At 44.1% G+C, this 27,079-nt stretch overlaps 1 pseudogene; it reads left to right on the forward strand.

Annotated features, from left to right (window-relative positions):
• The window catches only part of LOC138674576 (transient receptor potential cation channel subfamily M member 7-like), a 240,306-nt pseudogene that overhangs the window by 65,829 nt on the left and 147,398 nt on the right, over nucleotides 1-27,079 (forward strand).

Consider the following 27,079-nt stretch of genomic DNA (forward strand, 5'->3'; position numbering starts at 1 on the left):
GGGAAGAGCAACCTGACTTTCAGCAGGGTCACAATGTTGTTGTGTAGCGTGCACGGGGAATGTTGCGTTATGGGTCAATGTACCAGCAGACTCATCTATCACTGGCTGGGCAATGGGCACGATGAAGTGGAAACACAGATATAGGCCCAAAGAATAAAGTGGGCTAAATGCAGTTCAAAATTGGTAACACAGGAATAACCAGGGGGCATTGCAGTGGAGGACAACTGGAATGAGAGGCTGACACAGAGAGTAGGGCCAAATCAGTAAGTAGTCGAAATGCAGTTCAAAATTGGCAACCGTAGTAAACAGGCGGCACAGCTTTGTTCAGTGGAGGAGAACAGCAAGGAGTGGCAGACACCGATAGTAGGCCCCAACCCAACTAGTAGGCCAAATGCAGTCTAACATTAACAACTACTTAACGAGAGGCTGAAAATGGAATTTCAGGACAGGAAACCAGGAGAACAGCAAGGAGTGGCAGACACCGATAGTAGGCCCCAAACCAACTAGTACGCCAAATGCAGTTGTTCCATTTAACCACAATTTAATGAGAGCCTGAAGATAGAAGCTCAGGAAAGGCAACCTGGGGAACACCTTGGAGTGTAACACACCATCTCTCTCCACCCGATACCCATTTTGTAGGCCTAATGCAGTGTAGTTTTCTACAACTACTAAACGAGAGTCGGAAGATCGAAGCAATGGCGAGGAAACCTGGAGAACACCTTGGAGTGTAACACACCATCTCTCTCCACCCCATTCCCCATTTTTTAGGCCTAATGCAGCCTACTTTCCGACACCTACTAAACGAGAGCATGAAGATCGAAGCTCAGGAAAGGCAACCTGGGGAACACCTTGGAGTGTAACAACAACCTCTCTCTACACCACGGAAGGGCTGATTCTTAGGAAGGAAGGCTGTTGTAAATAAGCATTGCGCGTCCGAGGGTGATTATATTCTTATTCGGTATCTACTCACCCTCGGACGCGCCATGCTTCTTGATTTGTAATTAATGTTTATTTGCAATGTGCTTTTGACTTACTCAATTATTTTTTTAATTATTGATTTTATTAAATTAATAGTTTAACATCTTATTGGAAATAATTTAAAGGAGACGCGACAGGACAACACTCGGTGGATGCCATATCTGTGTTAACAACTCCAAAAAACTTTCAGTTAACTTCTTGCAGGAGAAAGAAATTGTAGCTGTTGGACCTTTGTAGTACAGTTCCAGATATTTGTTGTGTGTTTGTTTTGATTGTTAAAATGTCTGCATTTGAGATCTCAACACGATCTTATTTTTTATAATCAAATTAATTTTTTAAATATTTTATTAGGTTGGTTCAAGGGGTACACGGGCCGCAGTAGACAGGTCAGTGGAGGCCTAGTGGAAGGAGGGACCGCAGATGCGCCACTGTTTCACCCATACACAATTAGTAGGCCTAATGCAGCGTAGTTTCCAACAGCTACTAAACGAGAGCCGGAAGATCGAAGCTCAGGAAAGGCAACCTGGGGAACACCTTGGAGTGTAACAACAACCTCTCTCTACACCACGGAAGGGCTGATTCTTAGGAAGGAAGGCTGTTGTAAATAAGCATTGCGCGTCCGAGGGTGATTATATTCTTATTCGGTATCTACTCACCCTCGGACGCGCCATGCTTCTTGATTTGTAATTAATGTTTATTTGCAATGTGCTTTTGACTTACTCAATTATTTTTTTAATTATTGATTTTATTAAATTAATAGTTTAACATCTTATTGGAAATAATTTAAAGGAGACGCGACAGGACAACACTCGGTGGATGCCATATCTGTGTTAACAACTCCAAAAAACTTTCAGTTAACTTCTTGCAGGAGAAAGAAATTGTAGCTGTTGGACCTTTGTAGTACAGTTCCAGATATTTGTTGTGTGTTTGTTTTGATTGTTAAAATGTCTGCATTTGAGATCTCAACACGATCTTATTTTTTATAATCAAATTAATTTTTTAAATATTTTATTAGGTTGGTTCAAGGGGTACACGGGCCGCAGTAGACAGGTCAGTGGAGGCCTAGTGGAAGGAGGGACCGCAGACAGGCATCGAAGGCCTAAAATAATCACACATGGCTGTAGGCAATTTTAAATTGGTTCCAGGGGTACACGGGCAGCAGTGGTGTGGTCAGTGGAGGCCTAGTGGAAGGAGTGACCACAGACAGGCATCGAAGGCCTAAAATATTAACACATGGCTGTAGGCAATTTTAAATTGGTTCCAGGGGTACTTGGGCAGCAGTGCCCTGGTCAGTGTAGTAGTAGTTGAAAGAATGGACCGCAGACAGGCATCGAAGGCCTAAAATAAAAAAATTGGGCTGGCTGTAGGCAATTTTAAATTGGTTCCAGGGTTACACGGGCAGCAGTGGTGTGGTCAGTGGAGGCCTAGTGGAAGGAGTGACCGCAGACAGGCATCGAAGGCCTAAAATAATCACACATGGCTGTAGGCAATTTTAAATTGGTTCCAGGGGTACACGGGCAGCAGTGGTGTGGTCAGTGGAGGCCTAGTGGAAGGAGTGACCACAGACAGGCATCGAAGGCCTAAAATATTAACACATGGCTGTAGGCAATTTTAAATTGGTTCCAGGGGTACTTGGGCAGCAGTGCCCTGGTCAGTGTAGTAGTAGTTGAAAGAATGGACCGCAGACAGGCATCGAAGGCCTAAAATAAAAAAATTGGGCTGGCTGTAGGCAATTTTAAATTGGTTCCAGGGTTACACGGGCAGCAGTGGTGTGGTCAGTGGAGGCCTAGTGGAAGGAGTGACCGCAGACAGGCATCGAAGGCCTAAAATAATAACACATGGCTGTAGGCAATTTTAAATTGGTTCCAGGGTTACACGGGCAGCAGTGGTGTGGTCAGTGGAGGCCTAGTGGAAGGAGTGACCGCAGACAGGCATCGAAGGCCTAAAATAATCACACATGGCTGTAGGCAATTTTAAATTGGTTCCAGGGGTACACGGGCAGCAGTGGTGTGGTCAGTGGAGGCCTAGTGGAAGGAGTGACCACAGACAGACATCGAAGGCCTAAAATATTAACACATGGCTGTAGGCAATTTTAAATTGGTTCCAGGGGTACTTGGGCAGCAGTGCCCTGGTCAGTGTAGTAGTAGTTGAAAGAATGGACCGCAGACAGGCATCGAAGGCCTAAAATAAAAAAATTGGGCTGGCTGTAGGCAATTTTAAATTGGTTCCAGGGGTACACGGGCAGCAGTGGTGTGGTCAGTGGAGGCCTAGTGGAAGGAGTGACCGCAGACAGGCATCGAAGGCCTAAAATAATAACACATGGCTGTAGGCAATTTTAAATTGGTTCCAGGGTTACACGGGCAGCAGTGGTGTGGTCAGTGGAGGCCTAGTGGAAGGAGTGACCGCAGACAGGCATCGAAGGCCTAAAATAATCACACATGGCTGTAGGCAATTTTAAATTGGTTCCAGGGGTACACGGGCAGCAGTGGTGTGGTCAGTGGAGGCCTAGTGGAAGGAGTGACCACAGACAGGCATCGAAGGCCTAAAATATTAACACATGGCTGTAGGCAATTTTAAATTGGTTCCAGGGGTACTTGGGCAGCAGTGCCCTGGTCAGTGTAGTAGTAGTTGAAAGAATGGACCGCAGACAGGCATCGAAGGCCTAAAATAAAAAAATTGGGCTGGCTGTAGGCAATTTTAAATTGGTTCCAGGGGTACACGGGCAGCAGTGGTGTGGTCAGTGGAGGCCTAGTGGAAGGAGTGACCGCAGACAGGCATCGAAGGCCTAAAATAATAACACATGGCTGTAGGCAATTTTAAATTGGTTCCAGGGTTACACGGGCAGCAGTGGTGTGGTCAGTGGAGGCCTAGTGGAAGGAGTGACCGCAGACAGGCATCGAAGGCCTAAAATAATCACACATGGCTGTAGGCAATTTTAAATTGGTTCCAGGGGTACACGGGCAGCAGTGGTGTGGTCAGTGGAGGCCTAGTGGAAGGAGTGACCACAGACAGGCATCGAAGGCCTAAAATATTAACACATGGCTGTAGGCAATTTTAAATTGGTTCCAGGGGTACACGGGCAGCAGTGGTCTGGTCAGTGGAAGTCTAGTGGAAGGAGTGACCGCAGACAGGCTTCCAAGGCCTAACATAACAAAATTGGGCTGGCTGTAGGCACTTTAAATTGGTTCCAGGGGTACATGGGCAGCAGTGGTCTGGTCAGTGGAAGTCTAGTGGAAGGAGTGACCGCAGACAGGCTTCCAAGGCCTAACATAACAAAATTGGGCTGGCTGTAGGCACTTTAAATTGGTTCCAGGGGTACATGGGCAGCAGTGTATGGTCAGTGGAAGTCTAGTGGAAGGAGTGACGGCAGACAGTCTTCGAAGGCCTAACATAACAAAATTGGGCTGGCTGTAGGCACTTTAAATTGGTTCCAGGGGTACATGGGCAGCAGTGTATGGTCAGTGGAAGTCTAGTGGAAGGAGTGACCGCAGACAGGCTTCGAAGGCCTAACATAACAAAAATGTCAAAACAATGGTATTGTCAGTGCCAGGCATTGAAGGATGTCAGCGCCTAGACTACACATTGGTGAAGCTGTGAGAGATAATTTTGCTAGTGGTAGAGCACTGTTTGAGCTGGGGGGGGGGGAACTGGCTTGTGGCCGGCGGTACAGGCACAGGGCCCCTCATATTACAACGGTGAGTCTGACGTTGGGTGCGCACCACCACCGCCAGAGACACTTTATTGTACTATGAGGGACCCAGTGGCAGTGCCGTCGACCAAAAGCGGCCACACCCACCTCTTCAGACAAACAGCACTCTCAAGGGTCCAAGCGCAAAGTGGCGATAGCACGACCCCGTGTGGGGAGTTTGGCCATTTCGTGAGGTGGAAACATGTCGTATGCTGGACAATCAGGTGAAGAAAATTACGAGATTGGAAAAGTCATTCAGAATAGTCCACAGGCAAGACCTTTTCATAGGAAAGCTAGGTGTCAGCCGGGCAGGGTGGGGCAAAAGATTTTGAAATCCAGTTGTGGTTCATTTTAATGAAGGTTAGATCATCTACATTTTGGGTAGCCAGACGAGTCCTTTTTTCTGTTAGTATTGAACCTGCAGCACTGAATACTCTTTCTGATAGGACACTAGCTGCCGGGCAAGCAAGCTCCTGCAATGCATATTCTGCCAATTCTGGCCAGGTGTCTAATTTGGATGCCCAGTAATCAAATGGGAATGACGGTTGAGGGAGAACGTCGATAAGGGATGAAAAATAGTTTGTAACCATACTGGACAAATGTTGTCTCCTGTCACTTTGAATTGATGCTGCAGTACCTGTCCTGTCTGCGGTCATAGAAAAATCACTCCACAACCTGGTCAGAAAACCCCTCTGGCCAACGCCACTTCTGATTTCTGCCCCTCTAACACCTCTGGTCTGCTGGCCCCTGGAGCTCGTGTGAGAACGATCACGGGCGCTGTGTGCAGGGAATGCCAGAAGCAAACGGTCAACAAGAGTTGATTGTTTTGTTGCTAATATTAGTTCCAAGTTCTCATGTGGCATAATATTTTGCAATTTGCCTTTATAGCGAGGATCAAGGAGGCAGGCCAACCAGTAATCGTCATCGTTCATCATTTTTGTAATGCGTGTGTCCCTTTTGAGGATACGCAAGGCATAATCCGCCATGTGGGCCAAAGTTCCCATTGTCAAATCTGCGGTTGTGCTTGGTTGAGGGGCAGTTGCAGGCAAATCTACGTCACTTGTGTCCCTCAAAAAACCAGAACCCGGCCTTGCCACGCCACCAATTTCCCGTGCCCCCGGGAAAGCTTCCTCATTAAAAATATACTCATCCCCATCATCCTCCTCATCCTCCACCTCCTCTTCGCCCGGTACCTCGTCATGTACACTGCCCTGACCAGACAATCGCTGACTGTCATCAAGGCTTTCCTCTTCCTCTGGTGCAGACGCCTGATCCTTTATGTGCGTCAAACTTTGCATCAGCAGACGCATTAGGGGGATGCTCATGCTTATTATGGCGTTGTCTGCACTAACCAGCCGTGTGCATTCCTCAAAACACTGAAGGACTTGACACATGTCTTGAATCTTCGACCACTGCACACCTGACAACTCCATGTCTGCCATCCTACTGCCTGCCCGTGTATGTGTATCCTCCCACAAAAACATAACAGCCCGCCTCTGTTCGCACAGTCTCTGAAGCATGTGCAGTGTTGAGTTCCACCTTGTTGCAACGTCTATGATTAGGCGATGCTGGGGAAGGTTCAAAGAACGCTGATAGGTCTGCATACGGCTGGAGTGTACAGGCGAACGGCGGATATGTGCGCAAAGTCCACGCACTTTGAGGAGCAGGTCGGATAACCCCGGATAACTTTTCAGGAAGCACTGCACCACCAGGTTTAAGGTGTGAGCCAGGCAAGGAATGTGTTTCAGTTGGGAAAGGGAGATGGCAGCCATGAAATTCCTTCCGTTATCACTCACTACCTTGCCTGCCTCAAGATCTACAGTGCCCAGCCACGACTGCGTTTCTTGCTGCAAGAACTCGGACAGAACTTCCGCGGTGTGTCTATTGTCGCCCAAACACTTCATAGCCAATACAGCCTGCTGACGTATGCCAGTAGCTGCCCCATAATGGGAGACCTGGTGTGCAACAGTGGCAGGTGCGGATGGAGTGTTTGTGCGACTGCGGTCTGTGGACGAGCTCTTGCTTCTGCAGGAGGACGAGGAGGAGGAGGAGGAGGAGGAGGAGGGGGTGCGAACGGCTACAGACAACTGTTTACTAGACCATGGGCTAGGCAGAACTGTCCCAAACTTGCTGTCCCCTGTGGACCCTGAATCCACCACATTTACCCAGTGTGCCGTGATGGACACGTAACGTCCCTGGCCATGCCTACTGGTCCATGCATCTGTTGTCAGGTGCACCTTTGTGCTCACAGATTGCCTGAGTGCATGGACGATGCGCTCTTTAACATGCTGGTGGAGGGCTGGGATGGCTTTTCTGGAAAAAAAGTGTCGACTGGGTAGCTCGTAGCGTGGTACAGCGTAGTCCATCAGGTCTTTGAAAGCTTCGCTTTCAACTAACCGGTAGGGCATCATCTCTAACGAGATTAGTCTAGCTATGTGGGCGTTCAAACCCTGTGTACGCGGATGCGAGGCTAAGTACTTCCTTTTTCTAACCATAGTCTCATGTAGGGTGAGCTGGACTGGAGAGATGGAGATCGTGGAACTAGCGGGGGTGCCGGTGGACATGGCAGACTGAGAGACGGTGGGAGATGGTATTGTTGCCGCCGGTGCCCTAGATGCAGTGTTTCCTACTACGAAACTGGTGATTCCCTGACCCTGACTGCTTTGGCCTGGCAAAGATACCTGCACAGATACAGCAGGTGGTGCGCTAAATGGTGGTCCTACACTGCCGGAAGGGATGTTGCGTTGATGACTAGCTTCATTGGCCGAGGGTGCAACAACCTTAAGGGACGTTTGGTAGTTAGTCCAAGCTTTCAAATGCATGGTGGTTAAATGTCTATGCATGCAACTAGTATTGAGACTTTTCAGATTCTGACCTCTGCTTAAGGAAGTAGAACATTTTTGACAGATGACTTTGCGCTGATCAATTGGATGTTGTTTAAAAAAATGCCAGACTGCACTCTTTCTAGCATCGGATACCTTTTCAGGCATTGCAGACTGAGCTTTAACCGGATGGCCACGCTGTCCTCCACCAGGTTTTGGCTTTGCCACGCGTTTTGGGCAAGATACGGGCCCGGCAGATGGAACCTGTGGCGATGTTGATGCCTGCTGCGGCCCCTCCTCCTCCTCTGCTTCAGAACTGCTGCCGCCTGCACCCTGTTCCCCCAATGGCTGCCAATCGGGGTCAAGAACTGGGTCATCTAATAACTCTTCTTGTACCTCCTGCGCAACTTCGTCTGTGTCACCGTGTCGTTCGGTGGTATAGCGTTCGTGATGGGGCAACATAGTCTCATCAGGGTCTGATTCTTGATCAGCACCCTGCGAGGGCAATGTTGTGGTCTGAGTCAAAGGACCAGCATAGTAGTCTGGCTGTGGCTGTGCGTCAGTGCACTCCATGTCAGATTCAATTTGTAATGGGCATGGACTGTTAACTGCTTCACTTTCTAAGCCAGGGACGGTATGTGTAAAGAGCTCCATGGAGTAACCCGTTGTGTCGCCTGCTGCATTCTTCTCTGTTGTTGTTTTTGCTGAAGAGGACAAGGAAGTGACTTGTCCCTGACCGTGAACATCCACTAACGACGCGCTGCTTTTACTTTTACCAGTTTCACGAGAGGAGGCAAAAGAGCTAGAGGCTGAGTCAGCAAGATAAGCCAAAACTTGCTCTTGCTGCTCCGGCTTTAAAAGCGGTTTTCCTAATCCCAGAAAAGGGAGCGTTCGAGGCCTTGTGTAGCCGGACGACGAACCTGGCTCCACAGCTCCAGACTTAGGTGCAATATTTTTTTCCCCACGACCACCTGATGCTCCACCACTACCACTACCCTCATTACCAGCTGACAATGAACGCCCCCGGCCACGACCTCTTCCACTAGACTTCCTCATTGTTTTAAAAACGTAACCAAACTAACGTTATTTGTTGCAGTCACACAACTTACACGGTGAGCTATAACTTCAGTATGATTTAGCTACCCCTTTACAGGTTGGTGAGACCACCGCGAAAATCAGGCACAATGTTACACACTCTTTTTTTGGTGGCTGCAAATTAGAGAGATGCCCCACACGCAGGACTGTCACTGAAGCACAAATGTTAATATTAATGTCACACTATTATTTGTTTTTTATTTTTATTTTTTTCAGGAACACTTTAGAAACCCCCCCAAAAAAAAAAAAATTGATTTTTGCAGGGAGAATTTAGAAAACAAATGTAACAAACTATATGCTTTCTATGGGCCACTGAGTGAGAGATGACGCACACAGGAATCAGGAGTGGCACACAAGCCCAGAGGCCAATATTTTTCTACCAATGATTGATGGAGTTATTTTCTCTGGTAGATTTTGGAACCCAAATCAAGGAAAAAAAATATAGGCTTTCTATGGACCACAATTGGAGAGAGAGAGAGAGAGAGAGAGAGAGAGAGAGAGAGATGGCACACCCAGGAGTCAAGACTGGCACACAAGCAGAAAGGCCAATATTAATCTCCCACTGTTTTTTTTTTTTTTTTTTTTTTTTCAGGGAGACTTTAGAAAAAAAAAAAATAAAAAAAATATGATTTTATCAGGAAGAATTTAGAAACCAAATAAAATAAAATTATTTTTTCAGGGAGAATTTAGAAAACAAATAAAACCAAAAATAGGCGTTCTATGGCCCACTGACTGAGAGATGACGCACACAGGAATCAGGAGTGGCACACAAGCCCAGAGGCCAATATTTTTCTACCAATGATTGATGGAGTTATTTTCTCTGGTAGATTTTGGAACCCAAATCAAGGAAAAAAAATATAGGCTTTCTATGGACCACAATTGGAGAGAGAGAGAGAGAGAGAGAGAGAGAGAGAGATGGCACACCCAGGAGTCAAGACTGGCACACAAGCAGAAAGGCCAATATTAATCTCCCACTGTTTTTTTTTTTTTTTTTTTTTTTTCAGGGAGACTTTAGAAAAAAAAATAATAAAAAAAATATGATTTTATCAGGAAGAATTTAGAAACCAAATAAAATAAAATGATTTTTTCAGGGAGAATTTAGAAAACAAATAAAACCAAAAATAGGCGTTCTATGGCCCACTGACTAAGAGAGAGAGAGAGAGATGGAACGCTTAGTACTGGCACACAAGCCCAAAGGGCAATATTAATCTCCCTTTTTTTTTCCAGGGAGAATTTCTAAAACCCCCCCCCCAAAAAAAATAGGCTTTCTATGGCCCACTATTTGTGAGAGAGATGGGACGCTCAGGACTGGCACAGATGGCACACTCAGGACTGGCACAGAAGCCCAGAGGCCAATATTAATCTCCCTTTTTTTCTGGGAGAATTTATAAAACCAAAAAAATATTTAAATAGGCTTTCTATGGCCCACTATTTGTGAGAGAGATGGCACGCTCAGGACTGGCACAGATGGCACGCTCACAACTGGCACACAAGCCCAGAGGCCAATATTAATCTCCCTTTTTTCAGGGAAAATTTATAAAACCAAAAAAAAAATTAAATAGGCTTTCTATGGCCCACTATTTGTGAGAGAGATGGCACGCTCAGGACTGGCACAGATGGCACGCTCACAACTGGCACACAAGCCCAGAGGCCAATATTAATCTCCCTTTTTTCAGGGAAAATTTATAAAACCAAAAAAAAAATTAAATAGGCTTTCTATGGCCCACTATTTGTGAGAGAGATGGGACGCTCAGGACTGGCACAGATGGCACGCTCAGGACTGGCACAGAAGCCCAGAGGCCAATATTAATCTCCCTTTTTTTCTGGGAGAATTTATAAAACCAAAAAAATATTTAAATAGGCTTTCTATGGCCCACTATTTGTGAGAGAGATGGCACGCTCAGGACTGGCACAGATGGCACGCTCACAACTGGCACACAAGCCCAGAGGCCAATATTAATCTCCCTTTTTTCAGGGAAAATTTATAAAACCAAAAAAAAAATTAAATAGGCTTTCTATGGCCCACTATTTGTGAGAGAGATGGCACGCTCAGGACTGGCACAGATGGCACGCTCACAACTGGCACACAAGCCCAGAGGCCAATATTAATCTCCCTTTTTTCAGGGAAAATTTATAAAACCAAAAAAAAAATTAAATAGGCTTTCTATGGCCCACTATTTGTGAGAGAGATGGGACGCTCAGGACTGGCACAGATGGCACGCTCAGGACTGGCACAGAAGCCCAGAGGCCAATATTAATCTCCCTTTTTTTCTGGGAGAATTTATAAAACCAAAAAAATATTTAAATAGGCTTTCTATGGCCCACTATTTGTGAGAGAGATGGCACGCTCAGGACTGGCACAGATGGCACGCTCACAACTGGCACACAAGCCCAGAGGCCAATATTAATCTCCCTTTTTTCAGGGAAAATTTATAAAACCAAAAAAAAAATTAAATAGGCTTTCTATGGCCCACTATTTGTGAGAGAGATGGCACGCTCAGGACTGGCACAGATGGCACGCTCACAACTGGCACACAAGCCCAGAGGCCAATATTAATCTCCCTTTTTTCAGGGAAAATTTATAAAACCAAAAAAAAAATTAAATAGGCTTTCTATGGCCCACTATTTGTGAGAGAGATGGGACGCTCAGGACTGGCACAGATGGCACGCTCAGGACTGGCACAGAAGCCCAGAGGCCAATATTAATCTCCCTTTTTTTCAGGGAGAATTTATAAAACCCAAAAAAAAATAAAATAGGCTTTCTATGGCCCACTATTTGTGAGAGAGATGGCACACTCAGGACTGGCACACAAGCCCAAAGGCCAATATTAATCTCCCACTGTATTTTTATCAGGGAGAATTTATACACCCCACAAAAAAAAATACAGAAAAATGAAAAGGCTTTCTATGGCCCACTATGTGAGAGAGATGGCACACACAGGGATGGCACTCTAGCAGAAATGCCAAATTGCCAATCTTAATCTCCCACCAAAAAAAAAAAAAAAAAAAAAACAGGGAATGTCCTACAATTACTATCTCCCTGCCTGCAGTAATCTCAGCCAGGTATGGCAGGCAGCAATAAGGAGTGGACTGATGCACAAATGAAATAAAAAGTGTGGACAAACAAAAAAGATAGCTGTGCAGAAAGGAAGGAACAAGAGAACAAGAGGATTTGTACTTTGAAAAAAGCAGTTGGTTTGCACAGCGGCGTACACACAGCAATGCAGCTATCAGGGAGCCTTCTAGGGCAGCCCAATGAGCTACAGCGCTGAGGGGAAAAAAAAAAAAAAAAAACTTCCACTGTCCCTGCACACCGAGGGTGGTGTTGGACAGTGCAAATCGCTGCAGCACAAGCGGTTTTGTGGTTAATGGACCCTGCCTAACGCTATCCCTGCTTCTGACAAAGCGGCAGCAACCTCTCCCTAAGCTCAGATCAGCAGCAGTAAGATGGCGGTCGGCGGGAACGCCTCTTTATAGCCCCTGTGACGTTGCAGACAGCAAGCCAATCACTGCAATGCCCTTCTCTAAGATGGTGGGGACCAGGACCTATGTCATCACGCTGCCCACACTCTGCGTTTACCTTCATTGGCTGAGAAATGGCGCTTTTCGCGTCATTGAAACGCGACTTTGGCGCGAAAGTCGCGTACCGCATGGCCGACCCCGCACAGGGGTCGGATCGGGTTTCATGAAACCCCGACTTAGCCAAAAGTCGGCGACTTTTGAAAATGTTCGACCCGTTTCGCTCAACCCTAGACTCTACCAATCTACAGTCAGACAGAAAGGTTTAGATACAGCTATTACTGCAGAAGGGCGTCACACCAGATACTGAAAGCAAAAGTTCACATAATTTGGAAACTCATAGAAATGTGATATTGGATCATTTGACTAATTTAAAAAGTACCAAAACCTAATATTTTTACATTTGTTTGATTTGTCTCGTTATCTACTTTTACAACTTGTATGAAAATCTGATATAGTTTTACATCCAATTTATGCTGAAATTTATGGAAAATTCTGAAGGGTTTATAAACTTTCAAGTGCCATTCAGTGTGGTAAAATGGACATCTGAATGAGTTTGAGGTAGAAATGGGGGCACATTGACTCCGTTACCCTGGGACTGACATTTCTATAAGCATGAGGCTTTAATAACTTGCTACTCATTGGTTATTTTCCAGGATGATTGTATTAATTACCTATAACATTTTACATAACACTAAAAATAAATGGACGAACTAATAACAATTGCAAACGTAAAGGTTTATCATTATGTTTTATTGTGCTTTCAGGTACAAATATGTCTCCTTATGATCAACTTGTTCTTGCCTTGGCCTGGGACAGAGTAGATATTGCCAAAAATTACATTTTCATACACGGACAACAGTGGTTGGTATGTATACAGTATATTTTAATACGAATATAACTAATGCTAAGTTTCTCTTGCACAGCTTTAATCTCACATAAATTTGATACACATAATATCACTATTTACTACATTTATAATAAAATAATTTTCTAATTGGCAATTCCTTTCTACAGACTGCACCATTAGAACAAGCCATGTTAGATGCACTTGTAATGGATAGAGTGGCATTTGTCCAACTTCTTATAGAGCATGGCATCAGTATGCACAGGTTTCTTACAATCCCCAGGCTGGAAGAATTGTACAATGCAGTAAGTACTCTTAGCTTAAATTCTGGTGGTGAAGACACATTGTTTCCTTGGCTAAATTTTGTTAAATGAAGCCAAAATTGTGATCATCCAGGTTTTGAAATTATGGCTGCTTGTAGCAGTAAGATGTGCCAATAATGGAAAACATCATGCACACCAGATAGGGACCTTATTCTTTTCAGAGAAGATTCTGAAGTTTCTTGTAGTAAAAAATAATTCAGAACATTTATTGACATTTACGAATCAGAAGATTCTACTCCTTTCATTCAAAAGAATTATTTATGGTATAACAAGATATCAAAATATCAAATGTCTCAAATAATAATAAAACTGCAAATTGAAGTCAGAAGTGAAACATCTCCCAGGCACTCAATACAGACTAATTTGTGTCTCTAAAAAGAAGAATTTTTTTTTACATTTTATCCTGTTCCTAAGCCATTTTATCTCTTGGAAATCCAACCTAGTAATTTTGTGGACAACGTTGAAATCAATACCATACACTGTACAATAAGTAATTCTGGCCTGAAATAAGAAGTACACTCTTAAAAAAATAAAGGGAACACTTTAACAACAGAATAGGAAAAGGAAACAAATAAAGGTGTTCATCCTATTTGGAAACCATGAATACAACGAATGGCAGCAATTAAGAAGCAAGGAGAAAAATTAAGAAATGCCACTCTGAATGTGTGTTCATAGTGAAAGTATATTGTTATTACCCAATTATGATAATGTTTCTGAAGAAAGGAAGGAGAAATATAAGGGAAATAAGTAAAAAAAATAGAATGTTTGTCACGAAAAGTAAAAAAATAAAATATCCTTAATCTCGTAAACATCCATAGCCTAGATATTTAGTAGCGGAGAATGAACTGCATATGAGAAAGGGAAGGGCAAGGAGTGTAGGGGAATAGGCGGAAAGATGTATATACACTGCTCATAAAAATAAAGGGAACACTTAAACAACAGAATATAACTCCAAGTAAATCAAACTTCTGTGAAATCAAACTGTCCACTTAGGAAGCAACACTGTTTGACAATCAATTTCACATGCTGTTGTGCAAATGGAATAGACAACAGATGGAAATTATTGGCAATTATCAAGACACACTCAATAAAGTAGTGGTTCTGCAGGTGGAGCCACAGACCACATCTCAGTACCAATGCTTTCTGGCTGGCACTTTTGAATGTTGGTTGTGCTTTCACACTTGTGGTAGCATGAGACGGACTCTACAACCCACACAAGTGGCTCAGGTAGTGCAGCTCGTCCAGGATGGCACATCTATGTCAGCTGTGACAAGAAGGTTTGCTGTGTCTGTCAGCGTAGTGTCCAGAGGCTGGAGGCGCTACCAGGAGACAAGCCAATACACCAGGAGACGTGGAGAGGGCCGTAGGTGGGCAACAACCCAGCAGCAGGACCGCTACCTCAGACTTTGTCCAAGGAGGAACAGGAGGAGCACTCCCAGAGCCCTGCAAAATGACCTCCAGCAGGCCACAAATATGCATGTGTTTGCACAAATGGTTAAAAACTGACTCCATGAGGATAGTCTGAGTGCCCGATGTCCACAGGTGGGGGTTTTTCTCACAGCCTAACACCGTGCAGGAGGCTTGGCATTTGCCACAGAACACCAGGATAGGCAAATATGCCACTGGCACCCTGTGCTCTTCACAGATGAAAGCAGGTTCACACTGAGCTCATGTGACAGACGTGACAGAGTCTGGAAATGCCCCGGAGAAAGATCTGGTGCCTGCAACATCCTTCAGCATAACCGGTTTGGCAGTGGGTCAGTAATGGTGTGGGGTGGCATTTCTTTGGAGGGCCGCACAGCCCTCCATCTGCTCGCCAGAGGTAGCCTGACTGCCATTAGGTAGCGAGATGAGATCCTCAGACCCTTTGTGAGACCATATGCTGGTGCGGTTGGCCCTGGGTTCCTCCTAATGCAGGACAATGCCAGACCACGTGTGTCCTGCAAGATGAAGGCATTGAAGCTATGGGTACACAGCATTCCTTCTAGCACAGTGAGATGGAGGGGGGGCGTTTGCTGAGGAAGATGATTCCAGTGACACAATTCCTTCCAGTACTTATCTTCCTGTTCCTGATACACTTTCTCAACTAGCAGTACAGGGATCAGCCCAGCTTCACTCTTTAATGGAATCCTGTGTCCCTATGGCTCACTTGCCTGAACTTTTGTGAGAGATGGATCACACACACCCCTTCGGCTGCTGCCAGAATAGAAAAAAAGTTCCTCACAATCCCCCTAGGGCTCTACTAACCACTCTCTGTCTCCTGTGACTGTATTAACCCCTCTAGTTGCTGGATGATTTTGAAGCAACAGCACTCAGCACTACTTCTGCATGTCACATTGACAAAAGACAAAAAAACTGTATACAAACTTTTATTTGAGGCCTGTTCAACATACAGTAGTCACAAAGCAGCCAAGCTTCAAAGTAGTCATGTTCTTATGTAAATTGCATGCCTGTTATGTAGTGTTTCCATGAAAAATTTGCACTTTAACAACTGACATTTTAGAACTTACTTGCCTTCTCTTACTTGTTTCAGACACAGAACACAAGTAAAGACACCATACTACATCTCATCCAGGATGTTAAGAAGGTATCCAGTGATTGTATAATGTACAAGAGCTATGCAAGGTCATGTATAAAGTATCTTATTTAGCCAGTGTAAGAATTTTAGAATATAAGAATTTCAAGCACCGTTAAAAAAACCCAAAACCTTTATAAATGCTTTTTCTTTTGGATAAATGAGTGGTAAACCACATTATGGGGCCTAAAATATGGCATTTGACTCCTTAAAGGGGTAGTCCACTAGTAAGACAACACCTTCTCATTCCCCATGCTAGGCCCTAATGAAATAAAAAAGCCTATACTCCTCAGAGCTCTTGTGCGGTTGCATAACACGTGGTACCCGGCTCCCTATCAACGCTGGCGTCACTGTCCCTGTCTTCAGAAAAATTTAACATGAAGAGGAAGTCCAGACTCTGACTTCCTCTTCATGTTCAATTCGACAGAAAGCAGAGACAGTGACGTCAGCGCTGATTGGACCCTGCGCTGGAGTCACATGTCATCATAACTGTCATGAACCCTGGGTGTACCTGCCGCAAGGCGGGCGGCTCACAGCAGTAGGGGAGACATGAGCAGAGTGGGGGAGAACTCACTGGGCAGCAAGCAGGGCCTGAACCATGTGACTGAGGGGGAGTAGCCAAGGGTGGAGACACGCACCGGAGTGCCAGGGAGCCAGACAGCGCCGGAGAGAAGTCAAACGTGCCGAGGTCAAATGAGGTACCGGGGGTGAGACGCAAGGATAGTCAGGTGAAAGCCTGAGATCAAATCAAGCAAAGAAGTACCACATAGACAGAATGAAAGTATAACTGACAGGGAATCCAGGTTCAGAGTGGATATAAATACCCCTCCCAAATCCAAAAGCAGGCCACATACAATTAACCCTCAGAGGGCAGGCATGAACCCTGTCCAAACCATGACAGTACACCCCTCTTGATGGGGGGCCACTGGACTCCCAGGCCTCTCTGGGTATCTTGCTTGAAAGGCCCGCACCAGTCGATCGGCATGCACCAAACTGGCCGGGACCCATGAGCAATCCTCAAGAGAATACCCTGGTGTATCAGATACTGGAGCTTCCGATGCACCCACCGGGAGTCAATGATACGCCCCACCTCGTTTTCTAGATGCCCCTCTACCAATACTGGAGGAGCATGGAATGAAGAGTCCTCCCTAACCATCCCCACTTGCTTTAACAGGGACCTGTGGAAAACATCAGAAATTTTAAAGGAGGTGGACAACTGAAGTCTGTAGGCCACCGGATTGACAACCCTCACAATTTTGTAAGGACCAATAAACTTGGGGCCCAGCTTCAGAGAGGGTATCTTAAGTTTGATATTACGGGTGGATAGCCAGACCCTTTCCCCCACTACAAACGCCTGACCTGACCCCCAACTCCTGTCTGCAAACCGTTTTGTACCTTTTCTGGGCCTTAGAGATGTTCCTCTGAACCTCGCTCCAAAGAGTTCTCAAACGTTGTACCAGGCATTCGGCCCCAGGACAACCTGAATCCATGCAGAAAAACTCCCAAAATGTGGGTTAAACCCATAGTTGACCTGAAAGGGAGACTTCCCTGTAGACTGACTCACACGACCGTTGAACGCAAATTCTGCCTCGGGCAATACATCACACCAGTCCTCCTGTCTGGAAGAGGCCAGACATCTCAGAATTTGCTCCAAAGATTGGTTCATGCGTTCAGTCTGTCCATTAGAGTCCAGGTGATAGGCAGAGGAAAAGGACAACGTAATCCCTAGGTTCTTACAGAAAGCCCTCCAAAACCTGGGTACAAACTGCACACCTGTGTCTGACACAACATTCACAGGCACTCCATGCAACTGAACTACATGCTGTATAAATAAGCGGGCCAAGGTTTCAGCAGCCGGCAATGTGGGCAGAGGTACAAAGTGGGCTTGTTTGGAGAACCTATCCACCACCACCAATATCACTGAGTTGCCCCTGGAAGGAGGAAGATTCATGATAAAGTCCATGGACAAATGTGTCCATGGTCTATCCGGAATTGGCAAAGGCATCAATTCCCCGGCCGATCAGACATGAGGACGTTTAGAACGAGTGCACACCCCACATGCAGTCACAAACTTTTTTATATCTGATACCATAAAGGGCCACCAGAAACCTCTCGCAACTGCCCCCCGAATAGCTGCAATCCCAGGATGAGCACTTAACACAGAATCGTGAAACTCCTGCAGGAGTCTGAGACGGAAATGTTCAGGTACGAACAATTTACCTGAAGGTTTATTAGTAGTAGCCCCCGTTTGTGCCTCCAAAATTTCTCTCTGTAAATCAGATGACATTTCGGCCACCACTACTCCTGGCTGAAGAATGGAGGAGGGGGGTTCTGGAGGGGACACAGAATCAAAGCTTCGGGATAAAGCATCAGCCTTAATATTCTTAGATCCCGGGCGGAATGTGATAGTAAAATGAAAGCGAGGAAAAAAAAAGCGCTCACAAAGCCTGTCAGGGGGTCAATCTCTTGGCAGGCTCGATATAGGCCAGATTTTTATGATCAGTGATAACTGTGATGGGATGGACGGCCCCCTCCAAGTAATGCCTCCATTCTTCAAAGGCCAATTTAACCGCCAACAATTCCCTATTGCCGACATCATAATTTCTCTCGGCAGAAGAGAATTTTTTTTAGAAAAGAAGGCGCACAGCTTAAGATTAGTAAGGGTGAAAGGACCTTGAGACAAAACTGCCCCCACCCCCACCTCAGAAGCGTCAACCTCTACGATAAAAGGTCTTGACATGCTCCTCAATGCCTTATTCACTTCTAGTTAGACACCGTGAATTACCTCCTGCACAAGAGAAAAGTGTTGCCGTCTGCCACTGCTGAGTATTAGGCTACTTTCACACTAGCGTCGTACGACGCATGACTCAATGTGTCGTGGCGACGTACCGACGCATGCTGTGAAAGCGCAGCACAATGGGGGCAGCGGATTCAGTTTTACAACGCATCCGCTGCCCCATTGTGAGCTCCGGGGAGGAGGGGGTGGAGTTCCGGCCACGCATGCGCGGTCGGAAATGGCGGACACAACGCACCAAAAAACGTTACATGCAACGTTTTTTCGTGCCGACGGTCCGCCACAACACGACGCAACCGTCGCACGATGGTTGCGACGTGTGGCAATGCGTCGCTAATACAAGCCTATGGAGAAAAAACGCATCCTGCAGACAACTTTGCAGGATGCGTTTTTTCTGCAAAACGACGCATTGCGACGTGCGTCATACAACGCTAGTGTGAAAGTAGCCGAAGTTTAACATTTCATTGGCTGCCACCCACAACCAACTACAGACAATAGCCCTCTGTTTAAATACCCTCTGGTTGGATATGGGCTCTTCTACCATCAACTGACTCAATCATTATGCTTAATCAGTTTTATTCATTTAAAAAACACAAAAACATGTGAAAATAATCTTATATGGAACATGTCACATGAAAAACGCTATTAACCTGCAGATATTGGATTAATCTGCAGGTTAATAATGGTCTGAGACCCCAGCTGCTGGGAGGAAATTAACTTTATTTCTTTCAGCAGCGTTCAACGTTCAGTCATAGGTGTGACTGCGGCGTGGGTTCAGTCACCGCTCTGTGTATAGAGATAGGCGGCCCAGGGATGTATGGATGTGTATAGGATAGCACAAACCTCACAGACAGGGGAAACAGACAGGGATCAAAGGAAACTACAATTCTAAAAATACACTCACCAAGCAATTGAGTGGAAATCAAGAGAACAGTTGGAGGGGGTAAACCAAATGGGAGAGGATTAGGATAAATACACAATACCAAATCCAAGCAGATATTTCCTGTAAACTACACCAACCAACTTCTACTAAATCAGAACTCTCCTTCACTACTAAACCAGGAAGTTGTAACTGTCATCAGCAATTCCCTAATGCAAGAGGTGAGCGTATATACACGGATGAGCAAAAGGGTAAAAAAAAATTGAACTTTTGACTTTCAGGCTCCATAACTCACCATCCACTACTTTGAACGTGAGACTACCATCATTTTATAGCACCCAAAACATTGGTGAAAAAAAAATCACATTTTATTCCGCCTCCTGTGGCAACGTTTAGATCCAAAAGCTCTTTCTCAAGCACAGATCTTTTGGATCGAAACGTTACCACAGGAGGCGGAATAAAATGTGATTTTTTTTCACCAACGTTTGAGGCGCTGTCTTTTCTACTATTTGGTATGGACTTTTTTCCAGGGTGAACTCCCTGGTTGTGACGTGCGTCCCAAGTAGTGTCCTGTAGGACCCTGCCTATATGAGGTGGGGTTTAACTTATAATTTTTGATTTACCATCATTTTATAGACAATCATCTTGGCTATCTGACACATATATTTGCAACTATTTAGCATATAACTAGTTATGTAGATTCATGTTATGTCACTGCATTTTTACTGTTTTGCTCCTAAAAAGCTTAATTTTTTTTTATTTTGATAATATTTTGTATAACCAACTTTGGTTTTCGACACTGCCTGAATCCTTCTGGGCATGTCTTGACCGAAATCTGATCCTACATATTTTCTACATGTTCCCAAAGTTGGTGCATATATGTTCAACTCACTTTGGTATGTATACAGCTTTATCTTCAGTTCTACCCAAAAGTGTTTGATTGGGTTGATGTTGGACTGTGGGGGTCAGTCCAGTACCTCTACTTCATTGTGATTGATCCATTACATCACCAATCTTTACGTATCCTTCTGGTCGTTGACCTGCTGGAACACTATGTCATCCTTTTCATACCCATAGTACTTGAGTGTACGAAGTAACTCATCTTGTAGGATACTCGCATATAGCTCAGCATTGAAACCCAGATCAAGTATCCAATGCCTTTGACTATGAAACAATATTATCATTGTTCCTCCACCGAACGTGACAGGTCCTTCAATTTCTCAATCTGTTAGCCTCTTTTTCCCTTGATTCTTCCAGACCCATTTGCCCCCATCAGAGCCTAATCTATTGACTTTCGTCTCATCGCTCCAAATCACTCATTTTCAATCTGCTAGTGTACACTTTTAGTACTTTTTTGAAAACTTGAACCAACTCTTCTTATGACAATATTGAAGTCAAGGTTTCTTCATCTTTTTTCTGGCCACCATTCCAGACATGTGTAATGTTTGTCTCACGGTGCTTACATGGATGTCTGTGATCCCAATATTATGAGGCATATGAGCCACATCCACTGGCGTGTTTGTCGTTCCAGAATTGATAGACTTTGCGATCAGCCAACTCGTTGACTCTGATATTTTGCCTGGATGTCCACCTCTTGGCTTTTGAATGCATTGACGGACATAATTTTGTTTTCTTCCAACTAGCATTCACATGATACAGTTTGGCAATTTGCATGGCCGTGAGACTGCTATCGATGACCAGGAAGATGCTGTTCCTTTTTTCTTGTGAAATCTTCTTCATGGCTGCTCCTTTATTTGAACCAGTGATGTTTTGCTTGAGAATAACCTCAATAACATGCTGAGCTATTATGAAATGTGAGAACAGGTTATATTTTGTAGTATACTTGAAGAAAAAGATTTTTCCACCACCAGGAGGAAAACAGTTACAATGCAGTGACATAACAAGAATCTAATAACCAATCATATGCTAAATAGTTACAGGTCAACTTTATGTATGAGATAGGCAAGATGATTGTATATAAAATGATGGTAGTCTCACATTCAAAGGTGTAGTGGATGGTGAGATATGGAGCCTGAATGTCAAAAGTTCAAAATGTTGTTACCCTTTTGCTCATCAGTGTACCTGACAGGAGTGGCAAACACAGAACAGCTGAGACAATTCAGGATAGAGAGCTCCAGGAGATAGACAAACCTGATTTACCCGTGCAATAAACCTGCACTGCTAATAGGAAGAAGCAGATCTAATATGTGCAGGGGTTTGTGTAACCAGACGCCACGATTTTCTGACCCATCTCTGTCGTGCTATCCCTGTGACAGCTACGACACCAATGACCTTTTGGTGTGTTTTTGATATTGCAAAATTGCTGCACCATTTCTGCACCTATTAAGAAAAATAGCGTTTTTTTCATTGCGTTTGTGTGGGGTTTTATAACATGCATTTTTATCACTGCGGTTTTAGTCTCTGTTTAGTGTGTCATTCTTTAAATAAAGCTGGCTTGTTTTTGATACTTTCTGGTATTTTGATTTCACTGAACTTCATTGCCATACAGAGGTGCGAACTAAATGCAGCTAAAAGGTCCATCTGCATTTTTTACCTGTGAATTTTCCACATCAAATGTCTATTGGGAAAATCTGCACAGAAAACTCAGCGCACCTGCAAGAGAAATTAACATGCTGCGGATTTGCAAAACGCGCCTCTGAGTTTGCACAAAGTAAATAAGAAGCTCCGTGGTCATGAGATTTCTAGAAATCCCATCCACTTTGCTGGAACTGTAAAGCACTGCCTTTTTAGCACAGGGAAACACGTAGCATCAAAAATGCGATAAAAGCTCATCATGGGAACGCAGTCTAAATAAACTAAACTTGCGTTCTCCAATCGAGGAGAACAATATTCTAATTAACGAATTAGGTTACATTCTCATGATGAGCTTTTGGTGAGGTTTTGAGCCTGCAGAATTTCTGCACCTATTATTTAAACTAGGTTGTTTTTCATTACATTTTTTGGGTTCATTTTTTTAACAAGCATTTTTATTGTGTTTTTGACGCTTCAGTTTTTGTCTCTTGTTGGTGTGTCATGCTTTAAATAAGGCTAAGTGCACACGTTGCAGAATTGCAGCGGAAATTTCCTTGGCAATTTTGCAACTCCTGCCACGGGTATATCGTATGCGGAATTGGCATGCGCATTCCCGCTAAACACTAGCGTTTTGCAAGCGACACCGCACGTCATCACAGGTCATTTTTGCAATGTATTATTGGGAACGGAAGCATCGCGTGGAGCAGGAAGACTGCCGGGGACGCCGGAAGGTGAGAATATCATGATTTTTTATTTTAATTCTTTTTTTTTACAATTATCTGGTTCCCAGGGCCTGGAGGAGAGTCTCCTCTCCTGTACCCTGGGTACCAACCGCATATGATCTGCTTACTTCCCGCATGGTGGGCATAGCCACATACGGATCAATGCATTCCTATGTGTGCGGAATCCCAGCGATTGCGCACAAAGAATGAACTCTTGTAGATTGTGAGCCCTCGTGGGCAGGGTCCTCTCTCCTCCTGTACCAGTTGTGACTTGTATTGTTCAAGATTATTGTACCTGTTTTAATTATGTATACCCCTTCTCACATGTAAAGCACCATGAAATAAATGGTGCTATAATAATAAATAATAATAATAATAATAACATGCTGCGTCTTTTCCGGAATGCGATTCCGCCGCGGAAAAAAACGCAACATGTGCACAAAAATTGCGGATTGCATTCTAATAATAGGATGCTTAATGTCTGCATTTTTTTGTGGTTTTATAGCTTAACACAACGTGAAAAATCCTGAATGTGTGCACATAGCCTTAAGCTGCTTTGTTTTTGATTCTTTCTTTTATTTGGCTTTGACAAAACTTTGTTGACATATTTAGGTGGGGTTACATGCCTTTTTGATACATTTCCAGGGCAGAAATGCACTTAAAACACATGGGTGTATTTTACCTGCTAGAATTGTAAGGCCTGCATTTTTGACACAGCAAAAATGCGCAACGTCAAAAACGCACCAAAAGCTCATCGGAACGTAGCTTTCGAAGTCAGAGAATAAAAAGGGAAAAATGGGGAGTGGGGAAGAGACTGACTCAATTTTTAATCTGTCTTTTTAATTTGAATTGCTAAGTAGTCATAGGAATTCTTGCCACCTTCTGATAATTAAATACAGATTGTGGCATTTGCTGAAATCCAGCCTACTTCAGCTAAGTTTGCTGCAGTGTCAGTTTACTGTAATTCCATTTCCATTTTTAAAACTAAAAATTGTAAATAATAATTTTTTTTTCTAAAGGATTTATTTGGTTTGCTCATCTTTATACTTGTCTGGATGTCAGGCTTATTTAGGATGATCAAATCAATAGTCTTCTAAATAAGAATTTGCCTTACATAGCTGAACAGGTAATAGCTTGGTCACAGTGTAAGGCCACGCTCACACGATCAGTATTTGGTCAATATTTTACCTCAGTATCTGTAAGCCTAAACCAGGAGTGGAACATTCAGAAGAAAAGAATAATAGAAGCATGTCACCACTCCTGGTTTTGGCTTAAGGTACCTTCACACTGAGCGACGCTGCAGCGATACCGACAACGATGTCGATCGCTGCAGCGTCGCTGTTTGGTCGCTGGAGAGCTGTCACACAGACCGCTCTCCAGCGACCAACGATCCCGAGGTCCCCGGTAACCAGGGTAAACATCGGGTAACTAAGCGCAGGGCCGCGCTTAGTAACCCGATGTTTACCATGGTTACCAGCGTAAACGTTAAAAAAACAAACACTACATACTTACCTTCCGCTGTCTGTCCTCCGGCGCTGTGCTTTCCTCTGCACTGTCAGCGCCGGTCAGCCGGAAAGCAGAGCGGTGACGTCACCGCTCTGCTTTCCGGCTGGCCGGCGCTGACACAGGATGCAGGAGGCGTGCAGAGAAGCAGACAGCTGAAGGTAAGTATGTAGTGTTTGTTTTTTTAACGTTTACGCTGGTAACCAGGGTAAACATCGGGTTACTAAGCGCGGCCCTGCGCTTAGTAACCCGATGTTTACCCTGGTTACCAGTGAAGACATCAATGGATCGGCGTCACACACGCCGATCCAGCGATGTCAGAGGGAAATCCAGCGACGAAATAAAGTTCTGGACTTTCCTCAGCGACCAACGATCTCCCAGCAGGGGCCTGATTGTTGGTCGCTGTCACACATAACGATTTCCTTAACAATATCGTTGCTGCGTCACAAAAAGCAACGATATCGTTATGTGTGACGGTACCTTTACAGATACTGAGGTAAAAGACTCACCAAATACTAAATGTTTGAATATGGCCTAAGTCAACTTTACCAATATATAGACAATTTTATATTGCATATGCCATGTAAAACATGTCCAATGTGCCAGTATACATTTGCTTTTTGTTTTTTCTTTGCTATTTTTCTTTTTAATTAAAGCGAACCTGTCACCAGTTTAGTGACATAGCAGCTTATTTAGCATCTGCGCTGCATTCCCTAAATCCTTATATAACCCCCTGACACACCCTGTTTACCAACAAAATTTTTTTTTAATTTCTCGTGCGCTGTATGGTAATCTTCTTGGTCCAGTCCGATGGGTGTTGCTTCAGGCCTCTCCATCTCTCCCTTTGGCTGCTGCTCACCATCCTTCTTTAATTAATATGGATGACGCCTCCTCCAGAACTGCACATGCACCAGCAAACGTATTTCCAGTACATAGAAGTAGTTCCGGTACATGAGCCGGAAATATGTGTGCGGCGCATGCGCCCTTCTGTTTTTCAGGTTTGCCTGCAATTGGGCAGGTGTGAGATGCAACGTTTCTGCACAGGCTTGAGGTGCTGCATGGCTATGTGGATGACGCAGGAGGCATCATCCACATCAATTAAAGAAGGAGTACAGTGAGCAGCAGTCGGGGCAGGGATGGAGCAGCCCGAAGCAACACCCATTGGACCGGACCGAGAAGATTATGATACACCGCTGGAGAAATTAAAAAGGTTTTCGGGGGGCATACAGGGGGAGTCAAGAGAGTATATAAGGATTTAGGGAATGCAGCGCAGACACTGAATAAGGTGATATTTTTAGCGGCTATGTCACAACAGTGGTGACAGGTTCCCTTTCATGTTTATTACATAGTTTAGTAATCATGGACTTTATTTCAGGGTAATCTATCAGCAGAATACAAGATCAATCTCATGGACATCGGACTAGTTATTGAATACCTTATGGGTGGAACATTTAGATGCAGCTACACCAAGAAAGGCTTCAGAGCTATGTACAAACTTTTAAAACAGGTATTTTATTAATTAAATAACTATGGTCTAGTAAGTAGGCAAGAAACCTGGTCTGCATCAACGTGTATGGCTTTTTGTCTTATTTTGTTTTTTTTAAATCCTAGCAAAAATATTGGCGGTTTACCACAAAACCTCATCAACAATGTATTTATACTCCCCAAGTATTACCAAACTTGTTTTTGCATTTATAGGTATACAGTTAGCTGCCCGCTCTTTTCTATAGAGAGTAGCTAACTGCTACCTTATGTGTAGCGAGCTATCATCTAGTACTGAGCCATACAATATAATTAATGTTTGCGAAAATAGTTAAATAAATGTAGATGCCAATTTGGTGCATAGTTGATTCTAAGAAACATACTTTGATGCATTTTTATGAAAGTACTCATAGGACTGGGATATCTTGGGCCCTCTCTACAGCTGTATGCAAATATCTGTTAGCCGTTATCCCCGTTATAATGCAGCATTGACTGTAAAACACAGGTAGCTGCTGTACATCTACTGTGCACACACCATAACTGGTATGTACAATTACGGTAGTTTACATTAACCCCTTCAAGACCCAGCCTATTTTGACCTTAAAGACCTTGCCGTTTTTTGCAATTCTGACCAGTGTCCCTTTATGAGGTAATAACTCAGGAACGCTTCAACGGATCCTAGCGGTTCTGAGATTGTTTTTTCGTGACATATTGGGCTTCATGTTAGTGGTAAATTTAGGTCAATAAATTCTGCATTTATTTGTGATAAACACGGAAATTTGGCGAAAATTTTGAAAATTTCGCAATTTTCACATTTTGAATTTTTATTCTGTTAAACCAGAGAGATATGTGACACAAAATAGTTAATAAATAACATTTCCCACATGTTTACTTTACATCAGCACAATTTTGGAAACAAAATTTTTTTTTGTTAGGAAGTTATAAGGGTTAAAATTCGACCAGCGATTTGTCATTTTTACAACGAAATTTACAAAACCATTTTTTTAGGGACCACCTCACATTTGAAGTCAGTTTGAGGGGTCTATATGGCTGAAAATACCCAAAAGTGACACCATTCTAAAAACTGCACCCCTCAAGGTACTCAAAACCACATTCCAGAAGTTTATTAACCCTTCAGGTGCTTCACAGAAGCAGAAGCAACATGGAAGGAAAAAATGAACATTTAACTTTTTAGTCACAAAAATTATCTTTTAGCAACAATTTTTTTATTTTCCCAATGGTAAAAGGAGAAACTGAACCACGAAAGTTGTTGTCCAATTTGTCCTGAGTACGCTGATACCTCATATGTGGGGGTAAAC

This window comes from Ranitomeya imitator, chromosome 4, assembly GCF_032444005.1.
Source record: "Ranitomeya imitator isolate aRanImi1 chromosome 4, aRanImi1.pri, whole genome shotgun sequence".
NCBI lineage: Eukaryota > Metazoa > Chordata > Amphibia > Anura > Dendrobatidae > Ranitomeya > Ranitomeya imitator.